Source organism: Lepus europaeus, chromosome 20 (genome assembly GCF_033115175.1).
Source record: "Lepus europaeus isolate LE1 chromosome 20, mLepTim1.pri, whole genome shotgun sequence".
In the NCBI taxonomy this organism is placed as follows: Eukaryota; Metazoa; Chordata; class Mammalia; order Lagomorpha; family Leporidae; genus Lepus; species Lepus europaeus.
Genome location: NC_084846.1, coordinates 44,367,668 through 44,385,634, shown reverse-complemented (window position 1 = coordinate 44,385,634; position 17,967 = coordinate 44,367,668). Strand labels below are relative to the sequence as shown.

Genomic DNA, 17,967 nt, shown 5'->3' with positions numbered 1-17,967 from the left:
TGTAGAGATATCACATCGCTTATGTTCAAGTAGCCCTTCTGTAAAGCCTAACATGACATCACAATGCCTACATCATTCACCTCACGTCATCTCATTAGTAGGCATTGCACCATCTCACAAACATGAGTATAGTACAAAAAGCTGCTTTGAGAGAGAGAGACTGCATTCAGATAACTTTCTTCACAGAATATTGTTATAATTGTTCTATTTCATGATTAAGTATTGCTGCTAATCTCTTAGGATTAATTGTGCCTAATTCATAAATTAAACTTTATATAGGTATGTATATGTAAGAAAAACCATAGAGTTAAATACTATCTGTGGTTTCAGGAAGCCAAAGGGGGTCTTGGAATGTTTCTAAGATCAGGGAGGACTGCAGAAGTTATCACCAACTTGAGCATTTATTTGTGTCTCCTTCTTCATTATTATAGGATTTTATGTTTTAATCACAACAAGGCAGATTACTAATTGGAAAATGCTTTGAATTCTCAAAATATGACTCAGCTTTCTGGTAAGAGAAGGAGAACCACTTTTAGAAATTAAGTTTAATAGCTACTAATTCAGTGAAAATTTTGAAGATACCTTTAGGATTTTGCAACTATTTAAGAAAGCACTTCAGGCCAGTGCCGCGGCTCAATAGGCTAATCCTCTGCCTAGCGGCGCCGGCACACCGGGTTCTAGTCCCGGTCGGAGCACCGGATTCTGTCCCGGTTGCCCCTCTTCCAGGCCAGCTCTCTGCTGTGGCCAGGGAGTGCAGTGGAGGATGGCCCAAGTGCTTGGGCCCTGCACCCCATGGGAGACCAGGAGAAGCACCTGGCTCCTGGCTTCAGATGAGCGAAATGCGCCAGCCGCAGCGGCCATTGGAGGGTGAACCAATGGCAAAGGAAGACCTTTCTCTCTGTCTCTCTCTCTCACTATCCACTCTGCCTGTCAAAAATTAAAAAAAAAATTAAAAAATAGATAAATAAAAAAATAAAAATAAAAAAAAGAAAGCACTTCAAAATATACTACTTTTAGGCTCATGTCTAAATCTATTTTTAGTCTAATGCCTATTATGTAAAGGTACCTGGCAAACACTTTGAAATTATATTATTTTGAATTTCTAATTTTAAGGACATTAGCATGAAGAGTTGAGAAGCTGCAACCATTAGACACTACTGCTAAGAAGAGTATCCTAGAAGTTCAAGAAAAATCAAGTTTACCTCAAAATTTACCACAATTAAAGAGACCTTGTAGCTTGCCTCATCAAATAAAAATTTATTCAGAACTCTAAAATAGGTGTCTGGTGCTGTGGCGCAGCAGGTTATGTGCCACCTGCAGGGTTCACATCTCATATGGGCAGCCACTCCACTTCAGATCCAGCTTCCCGCTAACTTGCCTGGGAAAGCAGCGGAGGATGGCCGAAATGCTTGGGCCTCTGCAGGAGTCCTGGAAGAAGCTCCTGACTGTTGCCTTCTGATCAGCCCAGCTCTGGCCATTGTGGCCATCTAGGCATGAACCAGCGGATGGAAGATCTCTCTCTTTCTCTCCTCTGTCTCTCTCTCTGTCTCTTCCTCTCTTTGTAATTCTGCCTTTCACATAAATAAATAAATCTTTTAAAAAAATAATTTGAGGTAAAGCAAAGCTGTTTTCCTTGACACAGCTGTAGGAGGGAGTAGCATGGCCAAGGCTGTGCTAGGACATAGAGTTTTCCATCCTGACTTGACTTTTTCCTTGTCTCTTGCATGGTAGTTTCTGGGATACTTTCAGAAACCTCTAGTGTTCTATAGAGCACAGGTTCAAAGATGCTAACCTGCAGCTACTTAGTTAGTCGAGGCAGAAATGAGATTTGGAGAGTTCTACCAGGGGGCTAAAGGGCAGAGCTGGTTGATTGAAGGTCAGAAATCTGGAAGTAAAAGATTGAGGATCAGGGCTCCCAGAAATGTGATTTGACAAACTCCAAGCATGGAACATAATTTTGGAAACATTTGCCAGCCAGCCATGCAGCACCTCATTCAGTAGTTACTATGTCTCTACTTATTGAGTAGGGAAATAAATGCAGGTGTCATAGGATTAAAAAAAATTAGGTCACATTTCCTATATCCCAGGAACTTGCTGCCTAGTTTGGAGGAGGAAAATTATTTATCTATTTTTCTAAATCTAGTATCCATCTATTTGTGCATTCCATAAATACTTATTGAATAAATAGTTAACAGGTATCTTGTCTATCAGGCATATACTATTCAACTTCCGTACTCCTCTTTTACTTCTTCTATATGTTCTACTATTTTACAGCTTGTCACTTTCCCTTTCCTTATTCCTGGTATCCTCCACCTTTTCTCTTTAATGATTACCTCCATCTAAAATATTCCAGTAAGCTAGTGAAAGCCTGGAATTCCTTTTAGTATGGAAAGAGTCTTTCACTCCACACTGGAAGATAAAAGGGCTAGAATGCAAATGAGCGGTTGAGAGCACAGGTTATACTTGTGTGACTGGATTTCCGTTAAAGTGCAATTAATCAATCCATCATCAAGTATAAGTGACTGATAACAGGGTCTTTCCTGTTTTCATAGGTGTAATGAGTGGCAAAGGGGGAGGGGGAGTGGAGACAGTGAGAGGCCTTTGGGTAAGTGAAGGGGATGGGAAGGGTACCATCTAGAAATGGAAGGGGTTCTGGGACTGCCAAAGTCTTGATAGCTTGCCTGGGACAAATAGAAGCATTATCCCGAAGTATCTGTGGAGTGCAGCTGCAACATGAAGGCAGCTCTACGTGATTTATGAAAGGGCTCGCATGATTTATGAAGACTTAAAAAAACATCAGCACACAGCTGACTTTCTATAAAGGAGTTTCTTTCCCTGGGGATTCAAGGAGCTTGGAATTTAATGAGGGAAACCGAATCTACAATGAGATACGATAAGGAAATGAGACAGTTTCTCACACAGACATACCAGAATTTATGTATCCGATACTCTGGCCTTCACAGACCTCAGCCAAACTCAGCTACTCCATGTTCCCAAAACATGAGTTGGAACTCTTCCATTCTCCCCATCACCCTGACACCCATTCTAATACAGATCACAGCTCAGGATTGTCACGGAACGTTTTGCCTGGAATGACTGCTCCAGCTCCTCTTCTTTCTTTACCCCCGACTCCCACTGCTGCCAGTTGAAACTCTGTACATCCTTCAAGTGGAAATCCAAACAGCACATAGGATTCTTCTTACCTTCAAACTTCTGTAGCGCTCTTCTCATGTCTCACTCATTACATACAGTTTATTTTAACTACGTTATTGGAAAACATATTCCTTTAGGGGTATGTGGGTATGTTTTAAGACAAAAATGAGAATTACAAAAAAGAAAACAAGAAAGTTTTAGGCCTCGAGTTCATATGAATATATGGATAAGGTATCCCCAATTCTTATTTTACTTCTATTGTGTTTGGAGAGAGAATGGGTTTGTTTTCGATTTTTGGCTCAGCAAGTAGTCCCATTATCTTAACTTTTGCCATCCAGTCAGAGCAGAGTGGTGGGTGACAACACAGTGGCTGTGTAGAACATGCCTGGGCATGGCCCATTAAGTTACTCCAATTTCTTGTGGACACAGCGATTGGTCTAAGAGCCAGCAGTTGCCTCAAGTTTATCCCTTCAGCATTCTTGCCAAAGATCCCCTGATCTAAAACTAGGTAGGAGGCATTTGGGGCCATGATGTTGGCATGGGAGGCAGCTGGTATTTTTCCACAGTAAGAAACTATGAAGTCAGATAGGTAAGTAAAAATCAAAGTGATGGAGGGAGAAAGAGAAATGAAGATATATATTAAATCCTAGTCCCAATTCCCTAGCTTACGGATCCTTAGGCCTCATGTTTCTGTGATATTATCTGGTACCCTCTTTTTTGTTGCTGTTATGTATGCCAATTTAAGTTGGGTTTCTATCACTTTTATCTAAGGGTATTTGCTAAGGAGACCTCAATTAAAGAGAATGATCTTAAGACCCAAATGGAAAGAAAAAAAAAATTGAAGAGGAAATAGAATCAATCACTTAATAAGTGCAATAATTCTAACAGAATGTCTTGCTTTTTGAAAATAGGTCTTGTGTTTGATTTCAGAACAAATGCTTTTTAATCAATGCTTAACGAAGAATAAGAAGAGAGAAAAAGAGGAATCCTAACAGATATTTATAAATATATTTTTAATCTTCAAAAGAAAATTTCATGGCAGAGGTGGCCAGCTGCCCACCAAAGAAGATTTCCTTTCCATAACTTGGAATGTGGCTGAGCAGAGTCTAGAATGACACTCCGTTTTGGTAGGGCCATGTGAATCAAGGCACTATCAGGTGAAGGGGCAGTATACCTTCTCTACCTTCCCTTTCTCCTCTGAATCCTTAGGGACAAGACAGAGCCATGATTGATTAACTTCCTTAGTCATGACATGGACATTATAAGAATTATCAAAGAATGAAATAAACTTTCATTGCACTGATTCCCTGAAACTGTGAAGTCTACCTGATCTAGTTGTGAGCAGAACCCTGGCCAGCCCAGACAGGTTTCTCAAGCTTAGGCCACAGGGTCTAACGCTAAGTCCTGGGAAAATTTTGTAAGTTGTTGGACCAATTTGTGTCAGACAAGTCTCATAATCTTGTTTGGAAACAACTACTACTCGGTAGGAACAACAGTGATACACATTAGAGTATTTTGTATATCTGGGTGTAAATAAGATGGATGATATGCTTCTTTTGATATTACTGAAAAGAAGACAAAATTGTATATAACCTACCTAGAGGAGTTACCCTACACTACTTATATTAAAATCTTCTTTCAAATACAGGACAAGGGAGACAAAGCTTAGAAACAGGGTGAGTATCAGTGACTTAAAATATTCATCCATGGAACACATCTCAGTGGAAAGACCATTCAAGGAGGACAGAGAATCTAGACTTTGGATATTTGGTGAGCTGTTTCCTAGAAGAATCAATGCTTTTTGGGCACAGTAAATTCACTAAGGGTATTCTTGCTGATCACAAACTCTGACAGGTAAAAAGATAATTCAAGTGGTAGATGTTTGGTGCAGTAGTTACGATGCTGCTTGGGATGCTGGCATCCCATATCGGAGTGTCTGGTTCAAGGCCTGTCTCCTCCACTTCTCTACTAATCCACACTCTGACAGGCAGTGGCAATGGCCCAGGTATTTACATACCTGCCACCCATGTAGAAGACGTAGACAGAGTTCTAGGCTCCTGGCTTTGATCTGACCCAGCCCTGGATTTTTTGGTATCTGGGGAGTTAACCAGCAACAGTATATCTCTCTCTATCTGTCTCTCTCTGTGTGTCTCTCAGCCTTTCAAATAAAATGAAAGGCCGGCGCCACGGCTCAATAGGCTAATCCTCCACCTTGCAGCACCGACACACCGGGTTCTAGTCCCAGTCAGGGCGCCAGATTCTGTCCCGGTTGCCCCTCTTCCAGGCCAGCTCTCTGCTGTGGCCAGGGAGTGCAGTGGAGGATGGCCCAAGTGCTTGGGCCCTGCACCCGCATGGGAGACCAGGAGAAGCACCTGGCTCCTGGCTTCGGATCAGTGCGATGCACCGGCCGCAGTGGCCATTGGAGGGTGAACCAACATCAAAAAGGAAGACCTTTCTCTCTGTCTCGCTCTCTCACTATCCACTCTGCCTGTCAAAAATAAATAAAATAAAATAAAGTGAAAAAAAATTAGTAAAAATGAAAAATGGTAACTCAAGAGTCAAGCTCTCAGGAATGATTGCCTAAATGTCCCTTAATCCCTTCCCAGTCTTGAGAGTATCTTTCTCTTATAATGAGGTTTCTTTTTATGTTTTATATTTTTATTATTTCATTTGAAAGACAAAAGAGAGACAGAAAGACAAAGACAGAGAGCGTTTATCTGCTACTTCACTTCCCAAATGCCCACCATGGTCAGGAAAAGGGCTGGGCTCTATTGAGGGGCCAGGAACACATTCCAAGTCTCATATTTGGCAGGAACCCACTGCTGCCTCCCAGGGTCTGCATTGGAAGGAGGTGGAGTCGGGCAGGAGCGAGGAACTGAGCCCAGGCACTCTACCATGGGGTGTGGGTATCTTAACTGCTAGGCTAAAAGCCCACTCCCAGGTTTTTAAAGTCACAGGAGCTGTGACTGTATTTGACCCTTTCACTATAGTTGTTCCACCAACATTTACCAACATTTACTAAGGAGTGAATCTACTAGAATTTGCAAATTGCTTGGATCTACAAGACAAGGAAGAACAAATCCTACAAGCTGAAGAAGGTGGGCTGACTTTGAGGGGCTTTGTGGTATGAAATGCTCGGTGCCTGAATCCAATGCAGAATCCTGCTCCTGTTCTTTTTAACCTTGGCCTTGAAGAACAGACTGCAACCCTGGAGTTTTATTACCACTCACACTCATCCCATTAGCACTTTCGGAACCAGAGCAGGACAGACAAGCTCTTCTGTCTTTTAGCCCAAGACAGTCCCAGATGTCAAACACTCACCCACACGTTACAGGGCGGGAACCTTCTCCATGGAAGGCTGAATTTTCCAGCTTGGCTCGCTCATAAACAGGCAGCACACCAGTGCTCAGAAAGCCATTTCACAAGTGTCACCCAGGACTTACAAGCCGGCCGAAGAAATAAAGAGAAGGCTCAGTAAAACATCCAGTGGTTTCAAAGCTCCAGGAAGCCGATCGCAGGGGCAGGCACCAGGATCACTCAGCAAAAGTAATTTCCAGAGCTTACTTACAGTCAGCGCCCAGCTCTCTGATAAGCACTTGGGAAGGGTCCTGTTACTACCAAGGATTCTCAGGCAGCTGACTCAGCTGGGTTTTGCTCCAAGAGGAGAAGAGGCAGCAGCAGGTCACCCCAGTGGGCTGCTGAGGCCAAGGGAGCCAGAATGAGGAACCACACCCTTCGGGTGCGCACACAGGAGCTGACCCTGTTCTCAGCTCCATCAGGAAGGCAGCCTGTGTGCTAAGGTAGGCAAGGGGTTTCCACCGTGAGAAGAGCTTGATGGCCAGCTGCGTCCCTAGCGAAGCTGCATCCCTAGCGAGTTAGCAGAAAAGTGAAACAAGCAGGTAGCAAATCTCACTTCCTAGGATCTCAAACAAAAGAAATGTTAGGGGCTCTTCCTTTCTGTGTAAGTCTAACGTCTTTACACGGACACTGAGAAGCGTGTCGTTTTAATAAGTTTTCTTAAGAGACAAGCACCACCTGTTCCTTGAGTCCCTGGGGAACCACCAGTTTATTCAACAACTCAGCCATTTCCCATGTGAGTGTAATCAGGAAAGCTGAGCTTCAGCTGCTCCCAGCCCCGTCTGGCCTCCCCTTCCCCGCCTCCAAAGGGGCAAGGCCAGGAGCCAGAGGAGGAGGCGGCTGCGCAAGGAGGGTGGGAGGGGACAGGCGTGTCTGGTTGGCTCTGCCCTGGAGCCAGTTATTTCATTCACCGCAGACTTCAGTAACCTCAGGGAGAGCCGGTGTGGATGAGACCTGGCAAAGAAGGACTAATTCCTCTGCTCCCTGGCCATTCCCTGGGGTGCTCAGTCAGTTCCGGAGGTCACCAAACTGCTGCTCCCTGCTCAGCCATGCTTCTCGTGCGAGGGCGGGCAGGAGCTCAAGAGATCAACATCCTTTGCTACTCAGTGGAGCATGAGAGACAAACAAGAAACAAGGCACTCTTAAGCTCTCCTGTCTGGACTCCCAGGTTGCTAAGTGGCTGTCTGGACAGGAATGTACTTCGCTGGTTCTCTGAGTGCCCACCCAACCCTGCATCCATTGTGGAGCGGCCCTGCTGCAAGCTGCCAAATGCATCAGACTTCCACAGTCACTGCTGCAGGACCCGATATCCGCTTTAACCACACCCCACTCACAATCTTCAGTGCAAAGTGTAAAGGTCTTTTCTTTAAAAAAAAAATCAATTACTTAGGAATGCACAGAGACAGAGAAAAATCTGCCATCTGCTGGTTTGCTCCCCCAAATCTCAGCCAGGCTGAGCCAGACCAAAACCAAGATCCAGGAGCTCAATCTGGGTCTCCCATGTAGGTGGCAGGGACTCAAGTACTTGAGCCCTCATCTGCTGTTCCCCAGGGTGCACATTGGCAGGAAGTTAGAATTGGGAGTAGAGCTGAGACGTGAACCCTAGAACTCCTATAAGGGGTGCAGACATCCCAAGTGGGGTCTTAACCTCTCTGCCAAATGCCCATCCCTATGGAGATGCTTACGAGGCGAGGTTTCCAGCTGAGAAGTGTCAATTTTGCTGAAGACTGACTGTTCTTGTAGTTTGTCTATTGATGAGCTTTGGCTGGTGTTTAAGGTGAGCATTTTTAGTATCTGAAATCTTATGTAGGGAATAAGCTTTCAATAATTTTTTCTTTTCTCATGGAACATCGTTAGCTGTGGATAGTGGCTGGACAGCACAGAAGAGAAGTCAGCCTTAGAACCAGCCTCAGACAGCCCCCAAAACAACTGACTGCTCTCTATGCAATCATCTAGGATGTTCAACACTCCTGAATGCATCCCAAGAAGCAGCCGGTACAGGTATGTGATTACCTAGAAGTAGGTATGAAAAGCTTCAGCCTTGTCTACCGGACAGCAGGATTCAGGACAGATGAGTGTGAGGGTCTATCGCTCCCCAAAGCGCCAAGAGTAGCCCTGCTTCCAGGAGCATGACAGAGCTGAGTATTAATTACTTGCTGAATTTCATGCCGAATAAAACCACATGTGTCTTTCAGCTGTGGTTTGGAAACATTTCCACACTGGATATTATCTGTGAAAATTGGATGGGATTACATCACCTTGCTGCTGGCTGCTGCGTGTTCAGATTTCATGTCAGCAGAGAAGGAGCTTCGGGTGCTCTCCCTACAGTCCTCCACAGACAGGCAGCCGACAGATGGGGGCATGGAGAAGCCTGACCTTCGCCTGCACACCACAGACAGTGGCACCGCCATCTTGGTTTTGGCTCCACAGGCAATAAGTAGGGAACCCATAACAGATTTGTTCCATCAAGTCAAGTGTCAGATTCGTATTTTCTCAGTGGCCTCATGGAGTCAAAGAGCACAGAGAAGACTTAGGGAGTAAGGATCTGACAGCAGCAGCCATAAAAGGTAGGACAAGTTTTGAAAAATATTCCAGATAAGAAGTCAATTACTTGGGGCTGGCGCTGTGGCTCACTTGGCTAATCCTCCACCTGTGGCGCCAGCATCCCATATGGGTGCCGGTTTCTGGTTCCAGTTGCTCCTCTTCCAGTCCAGCTCTCTGCTGTGGCCCAGGAGTGCAGTGGAGGATGGCCCAAGTGCTTGGGCCCTGCACCTGCATGGGAGACCAGGAAGAAGCACCTGGCTTCGGAATGGCACAGTGCCAGCCGTGGAGGCCATTTGGCTGTTGAACCAACGGAAGGAAGGAAGAACTTTCTCTCTGTTTCTCTCTCTCACTGTCTATAACTCTATCTGTCAAATAAAAAAATAAAATAAAATAAAATAAGTCAATTACTTGGATGATTCTTTGAATCTTGGACAATGAGGAGAGGGGAGAATCTCAGGTCTCTGGCCCAAGTGACCAATGTATGGTAGAATCATGGTAGACAGATGTAGGGGTCCTAGGAAATAGGTCTTAGGGAACCCCTGAGCACACTGGACCCCTTGAACTATAAGATACCTACACATTCCAAGGGTAAGTAGATGTACACATCTCATGTGCTGGTGAAAAGCCTAGGTGGGAAAAACAGTTTGAGGGGGTCACTGTGGTAAAGCTGGTGGATGTGCCATCCATGTGGACAGGGTTGCTCTGGGACAGGAGTCGAGTCAGGATGATGGTGATCCATACTGCGGGAGTCCTGGAGCTCTGACGTTCCCCTGAAGGAGGAGAATAAAGCTAGGAACTTCAGCCTGGACCCTACCCGGCTGTTGTGGTCACTGGGGGGTGAATGAGCGGATGACGGGTTTCTCTCTCTCCTCTCTCTCTTTGACTCTGCATTTCAAATAAATAAAATAAATCTTCTTTAAAAAATTAAAGAAGCCAGGCATGAACAGAACTTCCTATGAAATAATGAAATATATCAAATTATATAGAGGATCAAAGCTAGTAACAGCAAAAATGATTTTTTTTTCCATTGAAATGTCGACAGCAAGAACATTGATAATTTTTACTTGCTAGTTTCACACGTTTAGTGAGGATGGAAACTACGTTATGAGAGTTTGAGAGGAGAACAGGCAGTGAAAACATTAAGAGGAAATATATTCTACTTTGTCAGGATGCTCGACTTAGAAGAAAAGAGATGTGTCAAGGGTAAAAAGGTTAAGGAAATGATTTAAGTTTTAGGATTTTTGTCTGTTTTGATGAGGGAGTCTTGATCAAGTTTATAGGCCAAAGAAATGAGACTTGTAAAGTGGAAGTGTCGAAGGCACAAAGAATAAAGCAATAAATGGAGGAGCAGAGAAGACAACAGCAAGGGGAAGAGCTTAGCTGTTCACAGGGAGAAAAGCAAGAGGGAAGGAGAGTCTGGTGCCAAAGGCTGCAAAGCTCATAGCCAGTGTAGTATGCAAGGACACCTTTTGAGAGGAGATGGGCAGGTAAGGATTGGGAGCACGAGAAAATTGAGAATATTTCATATCATTGCTTAGGTGCCTGCAGAGTGAGCTAATCAAAGACTGGTAGGAATTGCCAGGAATTATCAGTGAGAATGAATGCCCAGGGTTCTAGAATTTTCCTACCAGCTTTCAACCTCTCAGGTGTAGCAGTTGGCATGGAGCTGTGAACTTGACGTAATGATGCCACTGAACACATGGACATTTATGGACTCTACCTGGAAAGAAACATGGAGCAAGCAGAGACTGACTCTTCTGCTACAGTCTTAAGTGAAAGCAAGGGAGTGTTTGATAGTGGGCTTAAGAACGTGAGTTGTCAAGGCTAATCCATCCGGATTTGAGTCCCAGCTCAATCCCCTACTGGGTATGAGATCTGACTAGTGTTCTAGTTGTGTCTTGTATCGTGTACGCTGCTGGGCTGGCCAGAAAGCTTCTGGAATCAGGAGACTGCAGGGAATGTGCCGTCTCTAGGTACTGGTGTCAGACCAGCCTATGTTCACCAGCCAGCATCCTGCACGCACGTAAGTGTTTCACCTGGAAAGACTTGGCTTATAATTATCATTGGTTGTCTTTATTGCTCAAACCCAGCAAAAGAGTGGGAACTCTGCTCACTGATCCTTGACCTGTCCCATTCCTGCAGGATGCCATGGTGGAAGCTGGACATACAAGGAAGACATGTGTACAATCTTTCCCACCATATTTTAATGCAGCAACTACTGGTAACAGCTTGTTACAAAATGAAGAACCCAAGACAAGGACTCCAGGACAGCAGGCACAAACCAGGACTCTTTGAGACAAATTCAAAAACATGGTACCTGTGGAATGAAGGATGATCACCTACTCCCCAGAAGCGTATGCATTGGAAGCTGTATCTTCAGGAACACAGCTTCAGATGCAGGTGGGAGCAGCCCCTGGGCTGGCTTCACACAGCTGTCCCTACCCTGTCTCCCACTGGGTGGATAAATTTCCACCCCAGACATGACTAGAGATGCAGACATTTTCCAGGCACTGCTTGACGTGGGCAGGAGTGGGCAGCACGTTGGCATTCTTCCATCATGGCCTCTCTGGGGACTGACTTGCTCATGGCAGTCCCAGCCGCTTGGAAAGCTTTTCCTGCTGTGAAGATTAGCTTTCATCTTTGAATTGTGGTGCATGGTTTGGAGGCCATGGGGATAAGCCCGACTCCCCCTTCCTGCTCTTAGTGTCCCCTTGCTTAGAACAAAGTCTCTCAGGGCACATGGTCACTGCGAGCAAATTAGGGAAACAGCCACCTGGTGTGACATGGAAGAGCCACTCGACACGTCTCGGCCAATGTTCTCCTCCACCCCTGAGGCGTTCTGACAGCTCTGTCCTTGCCACTGCTCTCCTAAAACGTAGGCAGCCTCTGTAAATACAGAACAATCCCCCCTTTTCCCAGTTCATGTAAATGATATTATTAGACCGCTTTCCATCAGTGGTAAAAACGCAGCACACATAGACTCTGAACTGAGCATGGTTGGGACTTGAATCAGAAGGGCAAACACAGGGTGAGAGCACAGACAGGTGTATGAGGGATCGTGGAAGCTGGTGAGAGCCGAGTGCCTGAGACAAGTTACTTCCTTCGTTTTTGCTGCTTCAGTTCTGGTCTTACAGACACTGCAGGTAAAATTACCTGACAGAGTACACATTTGTTGTCCCTGTGTCTGGCCAAGACTTGGCAGTGAAAGTAGAAAGACTGAGGTGTTTGAAAAATGAGTTTTTTCCAGGCTCTCTGGAAATATTTAGTGTCTAAAACACTTGTTGTTAGGATTTACAACTTTAAGGCACATGCAAAGATTCATTGGAATGCCCCGACTACTGAGTGTGATCTTTCCAAGTTTTATTCTCCTTTGTTTTATTTTGAAACATTGTACATGCACACAAAAGGATACAGAAATATGTGCACAATTTAAAAAGAATAAAGGGGGGAACAGACAACCCATATCTGCATGCAACATGGGCCAGTTTCATAAACAAAATGTTGAGAAAAAGTAGCCAGACAGAAAGAGTATATGCTATGTAATTTCTTTTATATAAAGTTATTAAGAAATAAAAACTGGGAGCTGGTATTGTGGCTCAGTGGGTTAAGCCACCACTGCAATGCCAGCATCCCATATGGGCACCTCTTTGACTCCCAGCTGCTCCACTTCCAAACCAGGTCCCTGCTAATATCCCTGGGAAAGCAGAGGAAGATGCCCCAAGAATCTGGGCCCCTGCCACCCACATGGGAGACCTGGAAGAAGTTCCTGGGTCCCAGCTTCTGGCTTCAGCCCAGCCCAGCTCAGCTGCTGCTGGGAGTGTACAAGCAGATGGAAGATTCTCTCTCTCTCTCTCAATCTTGCACTCTTTGTGTGTGTGTGTGTGTGTGTGTGTATGTAATCCTGCTTTTCAAAGAAATAAATAAATGTTAAAAAAAAATAAAAATTGATCTTTGATGTTGGAGGCCAGAATAGAGGCTTCCTTTGAGAGGAGTCCAGTGATAAGTGCTAGCCTTTGTTTTGTGTATTTTTCCTTGCTATTTTCTTTTTCATTAAGATAGCTAAAGATTGAAAAGTAGAGGAGTTTTGATGCTTTGTTCTGGAGTCTTTTACTTTGTTCACTAACCTTTATGCTTCCAAAGATTTGTTTACTTTTGCGTATTATGTGTTAGAGTTGAATGCAGAGTTTGCTAAAAATAATACAGAACAGTAAATACCTGAGAACCCCAAAACCCAAGTAAAGAAATGTACACACTTTTTTGTCATTATTCCCTAAACAATGTAACAATTATTTGCATACCATGTACACAGTATTAGGTAGTATAAGCAATCTACAGATGAGTTGAAGTATACAGGGGAATGTGTATAAGTTACATGCAAATACCACTTTATATAAAGGACTTGAGCACTCACAGATCTCAGTGTCTGTGCAGGAGGAGGGGAAACCAATTCCCTCTGGATACTGAGGGATGCCCATATTTAATTTGCCGATTTTTGAAATTTTTCCAAATGGAGTCATACTGTTAGCACTTTGAGTTGTTAATTTTGCTTATTACATTTTTATGATTATTCTATATATGTTAAGGCACAAAGCTATAGCCTCTTCATTTATACTACACTATGGGATTTTCTTTTTTTGATTTAATGCTATAACTAGTACTCAAACAGTATGTTTCACTTTGTGTTTCTATGTGGGTGCAAACTGTTGAAGTATTTATACTAAATTGATCTTCTGTATATAAATAGAATTGAAAATGAATCTTGATGTGAATGGAAGGGGAGAGGGAGCGGGAGAGGGGAGGGTTGCGGGTGGGAGGGAAATTATGGGAAGGGGAAGCCATTGTAATCCATAAGCTGTATACTGGAAATTTATATTCATTAAATAAAAGTTAAAAAAAAATAAAAAATAAATAAAAAATAAATTAAAAAAATAAAAAATAAAAAAAGATTTTTAATTTTATTTATTTATTTATTTATTTTATTTATTTAGGGACACTATGGTACTCTATTGCATAAATATTTCACAATCTCTTTAGTGATTGATGGGTGCTTTTCAATTACTTGCTAGAAAATTTGGGCTATATATCACTTATATATGGTTGTTATGTGTTATGTAATTATATATCGAATATGTATAAATTCTATCTATGGAATATAGTTTCAGATATAGTATTCTTGTATTTTATACCATAGGTTATACATTGTATATATATGTTCGTACACACATACTCACATATATATATTCCTGAACATATTGTCTGCAGAATATATCCAATAGTTTATTTTTCTACAGTACATACCTGAAAGCAGATTCACTTAAATATTATTATGTATTGCTAGTTATGATCTATTGCTATGCAGAAAGCTTATTTAAATTTTATTTACTTTTATTAAAATGAGATTGAACTTTGTTAAATTCTGTTGATATCACTGTGGAGATGATCATATTACCTTTTTCTTCTTGGTGTAATCATATTCTGAATTATATTTATATTCCCCAATTTACCACATCCTTGCATTCCTGGCATAACCCTTATTTAGTTAAATGTACTATTTATATAATGACCTGTTGGATTCTGTTTGTAATTTGTGATTTTGTACTTGTCATCATGATATTTTAAAAAGATTAGTTTGTATGTGTGTTTTAACTGCGTTTTACTCTGTAGTTACTGAGCAATACTTTTTAAAATTATTTGTTTTCATTTTTATAGAAAGGCAGAGAGACAGAGACCTTCCATTTGCTAGTTCATTTCCTTCCTTCCTTCCTTCCTTCCTTCCTTCCTTCCTTCCTTCTTTTCTTTTTTTTTCTTTTTCTAAGAAAGATTTACTTATTTAAGAGGCAAAGTTACAGCAGATAGAGAGGTCTTCCACCCGCTGGCTCACTCCCCAATGGCCACAATGGGCATAGATGGGCCAATCATAAGCCAGGAACCAGGAGTTTCTTCCAAGTCTCCCACGTGGGTGCAGGGGCCCAAGCACTTGAGCCATCCTCTGCTGTTTTCCTCGGCCATCAGCAGGGAGCTGGATCAGAAGTGGAGCAGTAGGGACTTGAACCAGTGGCCACAGGTTGAGACTTAACCTACTATGCAACAGTGCTAGCCCCTGATTCACTCTTTAAAAGTCTGCAACAGCCAGGGAAGGCCAGACCAAATTCAGAAGCCTGAAACCCCATCCAGGTCTCCAATGGGTGGCAGTTACCCAAGTACTTGATCCATCATCACTTTCTGCCTCCCATGGTGCACATCAGCAGGATGCTGTATTGGAATTGGAGTAGCCAGGACTCAAACTAGGTATTCTGATTTGGAATGGAGGTATCTCAAGTGGTAACTTTTTTTTTTTTTTTTGACAGGCAGAGTGGATAGTGAGAGAGAGAGACGGAGAGAAAGGTCTTCCTTTTGCTGTTGGTTCACCCTCCAATGGCTGCCATGGCCGGCGCACTGCAGCCGGTGCACCACGCTGATCCGATGGCAGGAGCCAGGTGCTTCTCCTGGTCTCCCATGGGGTGCAGGGCCCAAGCACTTGGGCCATCCTCCACTGCCTTCCTGGGCCACAGCAGAGAGCTGGCCTGGAAGAGGGGCAACCGGGACAGAATCCGGCGCCCCGACCGGGACTAGAACCCGGTGTGCCGGCGCCACAAGGCGGAGGATTAGCCTGTTGAGCCACAGCGCCAGCCCTCAAGTGGTAACTTTAAACTATGCACCAAATGCCTCCCCCAATTTGTGTTTCTGAGTGTTGACTGTGTAGTCTTTGTCAGGCATAGTCTCTCCATCAAAAAACAATTGTAACTTTTCCTTTCTTACCCATATTTTAAAACAATTTATATAGCATCTGATTATCTGATGTTTACAGATTTGTTTGAATTAAACTACCTAACCCTTGTCTTTAATGAAGAATGGCATTTTATGCCTTTAATTCTTTAACTTTTATCAATTTGCTTAGAAGCTTCATTTTATCTAGAGTCAGTTTGAGTAAATTTTGTTTTATAAGAAATTTATTTTTTCTATTTAGAATTACTTCCAGGATGTTGGCAAAATTTATGCCTTTTTCACTGTTGTTTCTGTGATTACTTTTCATTTCCAATTCCTTAAATTGTCTATTTTTACTTCTTGTCCTTCTTTATCATGATAGATTGTGATTCAGATGTGGGGGGGTGGGTTATGCTCTTTTCAGCATTTTATTCAGTATTTAAGATGCCCTTTACTCCTTTTTTTTTTTAAGATCTTATTTATTCATTTGAGAGGTAGAGTTACAGACAGAGAGAGGGAGAGACAGAGAGAAAAGTCTTGCATCTGATGGTTCACTCCCCAAATGGCCACAACAGCTAGAGCCAGGTCGATCTGGTCAGGAGCCAAGAGCTTCTTTGGGGTCTCCAATGTGGGTGCATGCACCCAAGCACTTGGGTCATCTTCTACTGCTTTTCCAAGTGCATTAGCAGGGAGATGGATAGTAAGAGGAGCAGCTGGGACTATAACTGGCACCCATTCGAGATGCTAGCACCGCAGACAGAGGCTTAGCCCACTGTGCCACAGCACAGGCCCCTCTTTATTCCCTTGAAAGAAAAAAATGTCTTTGAGGTGCACCTTTTTTTTTAAAGATTTATTTATTTATTTGAGAGTCAGAGTTACACAGAGAGAGGAGAGGCAGAGAGAGAGAGAGAGAGAGAGAGAGAGAGGTCTCCCATCCGCTGGTTCACTTCCCAATTGGCCACAATGGCCAATCCAAAACCAGGAGCCAATAGCTTCTTACAGATCTCCCACACGGGTGCAGGGACCCAGGGACTTGGGCCATCTTCTACTGCTCTCCCAGACCATAGTAGAGAGCTGGATGGGAAATGGAGCAGCCGGATCTCGAACTGGTGCCCATATGGGATGCTGGCGCGTCACGCCAGGGCATTAACCCGCTGCGCCACAGTGCCGGTCCCTGAGGTGCACCTTTCCCAGCATACACTACTGGGAAATTCCTTTGGTGGCATAAAAGGCTTTGCATCAGACATAGAGGCGTCTTTAAAGCATGACTTCTCTGGTTAGTAAGGTGTCCTCTATGCTGAGTCTCTTATGGCCAAGGAACAAGCAGCTTTGTCTTTGAGGGTGTTTCCTCCTTCCGGAAGCTTCCTTTACCTTACCTTCACTTTTTCAGAGATTTTTCAGCTGCAGATACCTGAACCACATTGCGCCCTTTTCCTCTCAGCCACTGGCAGCAAGCACATCCTTGTCTACTAAAACTTAGCCACGGCAGAATCCAGTCAGGGTAGGTTCTTTCTTGAGAGGGTAAACACTCTGTCCCAATTCCTCCTCCAGACTCCATTGTTCCTGGTAGTATCAGTGCAGCCCCACGGATTTCCTAAAAGGGCTGTGTTACTCGATGCATCCGTGTTCAGGATTGTTTTTTCATACTAGTGAGTGGACTCACTTATAATTTGAAGTTGATCTATGTCTAGGGTAACTTGTTGCTTTCAAATCTATTTTGTAAGTTAGTAACAAAAGGATAGCGCTTTTGTAGTCATTGATAGTTCCTGATACATATTTTCCATCTTTTCACTTTTAGCCTCTCAGTCTTAACTGTTGGGGATCTAGCTTGGGTAAACATGCATCTTGTACAGTTGATTGCTTAAAAATTCTGTCTGACTATTTTAACTGAATTATTTAGTCCTGAACTATTTAGTCTATTTACATTTGCTATAATGTTTAATGTACTATATTTGGATTTACATCCATTATTTTGCTTCATTTTGTTTTCTATTTTTCTCACCTATTATGACTTAATTTTTTTTTTTTGCCTTTTTTGAACAATGTCTGTACCCTCTTCCCAGAAATATGAGGATGCTAGAAGTCCTTATCACCATTCACCTCCTCTTCAAAATGCTATTGTTGCAGTGTATATTTCTCTCTTTATCTCAGGACAATTATTATGGATTT

The 17,967-nt window shown here is 43.2% G+C and overlaps 1 long non-coding RNA gene across 1 annotated transcript in view; it reads right to left on the bottom strand.

Moving 5' to 3' along the window:
- The window catches only part of LOC133750085 (uncharacterized), a 469,371-nt gene that overhangs the window by 100,305 nt on the left and 351,099 nt on the right, over positions 1-17,967 (bottom strand). The window lies entirely within an intron of this gene.